The sequence below is a fragment of the Pelophylax lessonae genome (assembly GCF_965119305.1).
Source record: "Pelophylax lessonae genome assembly, chromosome: 4".
Lineage (NCBI taxonomy): Eukaryota > Metazoa > Chordata > Amphibia > Anura > Ranidae > Pelophylax > Pelophylax lessonae.
The window spans coordinates 647,660,113-647,666,778 of NC_138771.1; positions in this window are offsets into that span (position 1 = coordinate 647,660,113).

Here is a 6,666-nt window from a genome sequence, read left to right on the forward strand (position 1 = left end):
TCTGTCCCGGTCCCTGGGGTCCTCCGCACCCGGTTTCCGGTATCCTAGTGCGGCTCCCCCCCCACCACATGTCACCCGCGGCTCTTCCTCCATAGCTCCCTCGCTGCTCTGCCCACTCTGCTTCCTGCAAACCATGTGCTGGTGAAATTCACACTAAACGGATATTCTACACTGACAATAGAATCATAATAGCACTCTAACTCTCTAGTAGCACTGAACAGAGCCCTGTTCCATCTCTCTCCACACCAATATCACTCTGAAAATGGCTGCTTTAGAAAAAATACATTTATAATGTGGAGTGTGACTAAGAGCAATGAACCATGGTTGGACAGAGTCATCATGGCAGCATCGAATCATGGCTCTGACAGTGCTACGTGCCCTGGATGGACAAAGCTTTTATTGCTTCAGCCAATCAGTGTGCATTGTGGTCATTTGGCAGGCTGAACAAACAGCCGAATGCCCTGATAATTCTGGTGTGCACTGAATGGGCAAACAGCCAATGTTCAGCTCGAAATCTTGCTCGGGCCGAACCGTTCACCCATCCCTAGACAGGAGCATCTGAGCACAGAGTGAGCATGAGTGCCTGACTGGTCTTCCTTTGCAGGAGGTTGAAGAGCTGTGCATGTGTTGCTGACGTGCTGGACTGCGAGTTGCTGAAGAGCAGGCTGCACTGGAAGGAAGACCAAAACAGGAGATAGGCACAGATCAGCAGCAGATTTAGATGCAGGTAAACATGGTCAGGCAGTCCGGGTCAGCAACAGAAAGGCAGACCAAGTACAAACAGCTGGCAGAAGAGTAATCAAAGTCAGGCCAGGGACCAGGGTTGGTAATGGCAGGAAGATAGGTGGATAAGGAGAAGAAGCAGAGACGAAATCCAAAGACAAGCCAGTGGTCGGTAAAGGTAGTGTTCAGGCAGGAGCAGATCAAGCCAGTAACAGGGAGTCAACACAGGAAAAGTTAGTGGGTATTCAGGAAAAGTAGTAGACCAAATGGCAAGGACCCAAGGCCCTAGTGCAGATTAAATAGCCGCCTGGCATTTGTGTCTGCGTGCACCTGTGAATTGACCATGGACTTTTGTGCACAGGAATGCACCTTTCCTGACACATGGTCTATAAAACACTTGTGGGGTATCAAGTTTAGCTACAAAGGTCTACTCAGTAAATAAGGCAGCAACAGTGATGCAGATGCTATAGAAAACCAAGCACTAGTTCCAGACACAAAGCAGCCAGTTGTTAGGTGTGGTATCGGGTAAACTGACATGTGCTCTGATAGCGAGGGGGTGGATCTCCTGGCTCCTTCTTTAGCAGTCGGTTTTTAAGTAGCAACCGGAGCCACACTCGCATTACGGAGATCCATGGCCTGGTCACATGGGTACAGGAGTTAACAAGTGCATGCATGAGGTAAGCACTAAATGCATGGTAGGACCCCATTCTGTTACCAGCAGTGAAGCAACATAGCTATGCTGGACTGGTGGAGAGGGCGCTGGCTCAGCAAAATCCATCTTAATTACAGTTGAGCGAACACCTGGATGTTCGGGTTTGGTGGAACTTGAAAAAATAGTCCGGGTTCGTGAACCGGACCTAACCCGAACTTTACCCCGATCCCAAACCCCATTGAAGTCAATGGAGACCCGAACTTTTGAGCACTAAAATGGCTCTAAAACAAACATGGAAAGGGCTAGAGGGTTGCAAATTGCAGCAAACTCATCTTAAGAGCATGGCAAGTGCTCTGCAAACAAATGTGGATAGGGAAATAACTTAAAATGACAGAAAGAAAATGAAAAATAAAAAATAATCATCTTGAATGATGTAGGTCGTAGGAGGAGGACGAGGCCCATATGGAGTAGGAGGTTGAGGTGGCGGAGGATATGGCGGTGTAGGTGGAAGCAGCGGCGGCAGTGGAGGAGGACGAGGTAGCCAACACTGATTTTGGTTTTTAATAAAAAACAAAATTTAATTCGGGTACACCCCAAAAAGAGTAAGAAAGATCAAATCCAACAATGGCTGGGTAAGGCCGGTATACATGTCTATTCTGCACAAGGTACGGACAAGTCCTGTGGGATCCATGTCTGGTTCATTTTAATGAACGTGAGCTTGTCCACTTGGCTCTGGACAGGCGGCTGCGCTTGTCTGTGATAACGCCCCCAGCCGTGCTAAATACACGTTCAGATAATACACTGGCTGCAGGGCATGCCAGCACCTCCATGGCGTAAAGGGCAAGCTCAGGCCTTTGTGCCAAACTTGGAGACCCAGAAGTTGAAGAGGGCAGACCCGTCATTCAGTACGTCTAGGCGTGTGCACGCATACTGCTCCACCATGTTAGTGAAATGCTGCCTCCTGCTAAGACGTTCCATATCAGTTGGCGGTGCTGCTGCTTGTTGTGGCGTGCTGACAAAGCTTTTCCACATTTCGGCCATGCTAACCCTGCCTTCTGAGGTACTGGCGGTGCCCTGTCAGCATTGACAACCTCTTCCTCCTCCTCCCCTGCCTTGGCCTTGTGCTTCCACTGTGCCCCCGCTGTCAGGTGGGAATGCTACCATCAGCGCGTCTACCAGCGTGCGCTTGTACTCGCGCATCTTCCGATCACGATCCAGTGAGGGAATTAAGGACAGTACTTGTCATGGGGATCCAGCAGGGTGGCCACCCAGTAATCAGCACAAGTTACTATGTGGGAAACGCGGCGGTCGTTGCGGAGACACTGCAGCATGTAATTGCTAATGTGTGCCAGGCTGCCCAGAGGCAACAAAAAGCTGTCCTCTACGGGAGGTGTATCCTCTGTGTCCTCCATATCCCCCCAGCCATGCACCAGTGATGGCCATGAGCTGGCCTGGGTACCACCCTGCTGTGAACATGGTTCCATATCCTCCTCCATCTCCTCTTCCTCATCCTCCAGAAGTGTGCCCCTGCTGAACAATTGTGTCCCTGGTATTTGTGTGTGCAGGAACCCACCCTCGGAGCCTCTTGCGAATGACTGCCATGAAAGCCTTGGAAATGTTACCTCTTCATCCTCCTCATCCTCTTCCATCATCGCCCAAAGTGTTTTTTCAAGAAGGCATAGAAATGGGATAGTTAACCTTCCTAGCGGTATTCCCGAGCGTGACTCGGGGTTAGATTTTAGAGCCAAAAGCGGTAACCCCGAGCCACACTCGGGGTAGCGCTAGGAAGATCGTTGGATCCTGGTAGAGGTTTTACTTACCTTTTCTCCAGGATCCAGGGAAGTATGCGGGCGGTATGTATATATAATAAATGTATACAGTTGGTTTGGGCTGCTCATTCACAAGAATTACATGCAAAATAATGGTACCGCTTTCAGCACCTAAAATCCAAAAGAATCATACCGCCAGGGAGGTTAAGCTGAGAATGGCATCATCGGCACTGGCCATGTTGGTGAAGTACTCGAAACAGCGCAACAAGGCACACAGGTCTCGCATGGAGGCCCAGTTACTGGTGGTGAAGTGGTGCTGTTCTGCAGAGCACCTCACGCGTGCGTGCTTCAGCTGAAACTCCATTATGGCCTGCTGCTGCTCGCACAGTCTTTCCAGCATGTGCAAGGTGGAGTTCCACCTTGTGGGCACGTCACATATGAGGCAGTGAGCAGGAAGGCCGAAGTTACGCTGCAGCGCTGACAGGCGAGCAGCAGCAGGGTGAGAATGCCGAAAGGGAGCACAGACGGCCCGCACTTTCTGCAGCAGCTCTGACATATCGGGGTACTTTTTAAGGAACTTCCTAGTTTGCGAGATCTGTTAGTGTGCTTAGGACAAAGCACAGGGTTGGCTGCTTTTTGGAATGAATCAGCCTCCAACACAGACAGCTGGAACATATACAAAGAGTCAATAATAGAATAACCTTTCAAAGATGGAATTCTTTTGAATCTCTGGAGCCTCTCGTGTGCAAATCATTTTTGGAATTAGCACAAGTACTGTTTAATTAATGTTTACAGCAAGCTTTTAAAAGTACCATTCAGCTCCAGTTTGTAAACGTTAAACACGGATGCTGACGGGAGTGCTGATTACTACTTTAAAGTGGTTGTAAAGTCAGAGAAGGAATACTCCAGGCAGGGTTTTTTTTTTCCCCTTAGAGCAGGGGTGGGGAACCTAAGGCCCGGGGGCTGTATGCGGCCAGCAAAGTCATTTGGTCCGGCCCCCCGTGCAGCTGAGTCTCTCAGCTGATCTGTCAAAAAGAAGCCGATGCTTCCTGTATAATTCTGGCTCTGTTCTGACAGTCTGAGTGAGTCACAGGCGGAGTGATATCAAATGAACTCTGCCTGTGACCAATACAGGAAACATCGCCTCTTCCTCCAGCGTGGTGCCGCTGCTAACCAGCATTTCCCGCCAGCAGCACACACAGCAGTACCAGCCTGAACCAGCAGTACATACAGCACAGTTCCAGCAGTACCCACAGCAGTACCAGCCTGCAGTACCCACAGCCTGAGCCAGCTGTACCCTCCAGCAGTTCTTTAAAAAACTTACCACCACAAAAGAGTCGAGTGCGCTCCAGACTGACCGACACAAACCTGGAAAACCAGTTGCGAGTAGCATCATCATCAATACCAGCTAACATCACACACCTCACCAAAGAGAAGCAGTTGCAGCCATCACATTAGGGATAAGTTAATTAAATGTTTGACCAAATATAACAGGCACATTTTTAAGTTGATAATTTTATACAGCCCCCAAATTATTTTATAAATACCCAAATGGCCCTTAGCAGAAAAAAAGGTTCCTCACCCCTGCCTTAGAGAATAGGTGCAGGTACTCCCCACTTACAAGACACCCATTGGCTCCACCTCCTATCCCCCTCCAAGCACCATCTCTGGGTTCCACCCCCTATCTCTCAGTACTGTCCCTTTTAGAAAATACATACCCAAATATAATTTTGTGTATGGAATTTATTAATGATAAAATGAAAAGCAATAAAATAGATTTCCTGCAGCCAGCCAACAGAGTCCCCCTTCCCAACAACAGTAGATCTTCCATGCAGTGATAGGCCTTCCAGCAGACATCAATAGATCCCTACCTCAACAGTAGACCCCTCCCAGCAACAACTGACCCCCAATAACAAGACATCCCCACCGGTCACCAAAGACCTCCACCGCATCAATGGATCCCTCCCTAACAGTAGATCCCCCAGGACACCCCAGAACCCCTTGCTAATAAATACATTCAGTGCTGGAACTGCATTCCCCATGTTCTGTTATACCAAGGTATATTATACATTGTAAAACGTTTAAAGCAGTGCCGATAAATACCTTATTTCAGATTGCCTCTGTGTGGTTTACGTGACCTTCCGCTGCCCTCCTTCCCTGATCTAAGGGCTACAGTGGGAGGGGCTAATATCCCCCTCTATCAGCTGGGAAGTCACATGACCTCTGTGCTGTCCCCTCAGCCCCTCCTACTGTAGCCCTTAGATAAGGAGAGGAGAGCAGCGGGAGGTCATGTGACCACACAAAAGCAATCTGAAAGAAGGTATTTAATGGCATCATTTTAAACATTTACACTATGTAGTATACCTTGTTATAACGGAGGGACTGGCAGTAATCCTACTCTCTGACTTTACTGCCAGCTACTAATAGCAGCAGGAGGGGAGGGGCAAGGAGAAGATCGGTCACACAAAGGAGTTGGCATGCAGGGAGGAAAGGAGCCATGCAAATTTACCACGGTATCATGGATCAACAGCCATGATTGCCATGGTCAGCTTACATAGGTGGACAGACAGGATCAACCAGGGTTTTTATAGCATAGAAAAAAAAAAAAAAAAACACACAGATTGGGCAGTCCAAGCACGTCGCTGTTTATACTGCTTCAAAACCAGGCACTTCTCCCTCTTCCTGCCTAGACCAATTTTCAGCGCTGTCACACTTTTAATGACAATTTTGCAGTCATGCCACGCTGTACCCAAATTATATTTTTTTCTTACACATATAGCTTTCTTTGGGTGGTATTTAATCACTGTTTTTTTCTTTTTTTACTAAGCAAATTAAAAAAAAAAGTCTTTGTTTCTGTTATAAAATGTTGTTTTCTCCTTTGCGGATAGGCACAGACAGGCATTACTGATGAGCACCTCTGATGGGGGCTGCACTGATCATCAGTGCAGACCCCCCCGGCAGGAGAGCCATAGATTGGCTCTCCTTTGCCAGCGTGAACTGAGGAGAGCCAATTACTGGTGCATCCTGGTTACCGCTGTGATTACTCACAGCCGATCACCTGGTAAAGAGCCAAGATTGGAGATGCGGTGCGTCAGAGCAACATGGCGTGCACATGCAGCTTATCCTGCTTGATGTCATTCCGCAATAGGCCAGTAGGGAAGTAATTAAAAGGAACAGGATTCTCCCCCCCCCCCCCCCTATTCAGGGTTGCAACCTCTTTAACCACTTCAATACATTGCACTTTCACCCCCTTACTGCTCTGGCCAATTTTCAGCGCTGTCACTCTTTGAATGACAAATGCACAGTCATGCTACACTGTACCCATGTGAAACTTTTTTTTTCCACACAAATAGAGCTTTCTTTTGGCGGTATTTAATCACTGCTGGATTTTGAAAAAAATAAAATTTTCTCCTTCACTGATGTGCTCCACTGCCAGACGGAACTGACGGGCAGCACAGATTAGTAGGCACTGTTTAACTTTCTGTAATCAGGGGCACTGATGATCAGGGCCCTGATTACTGA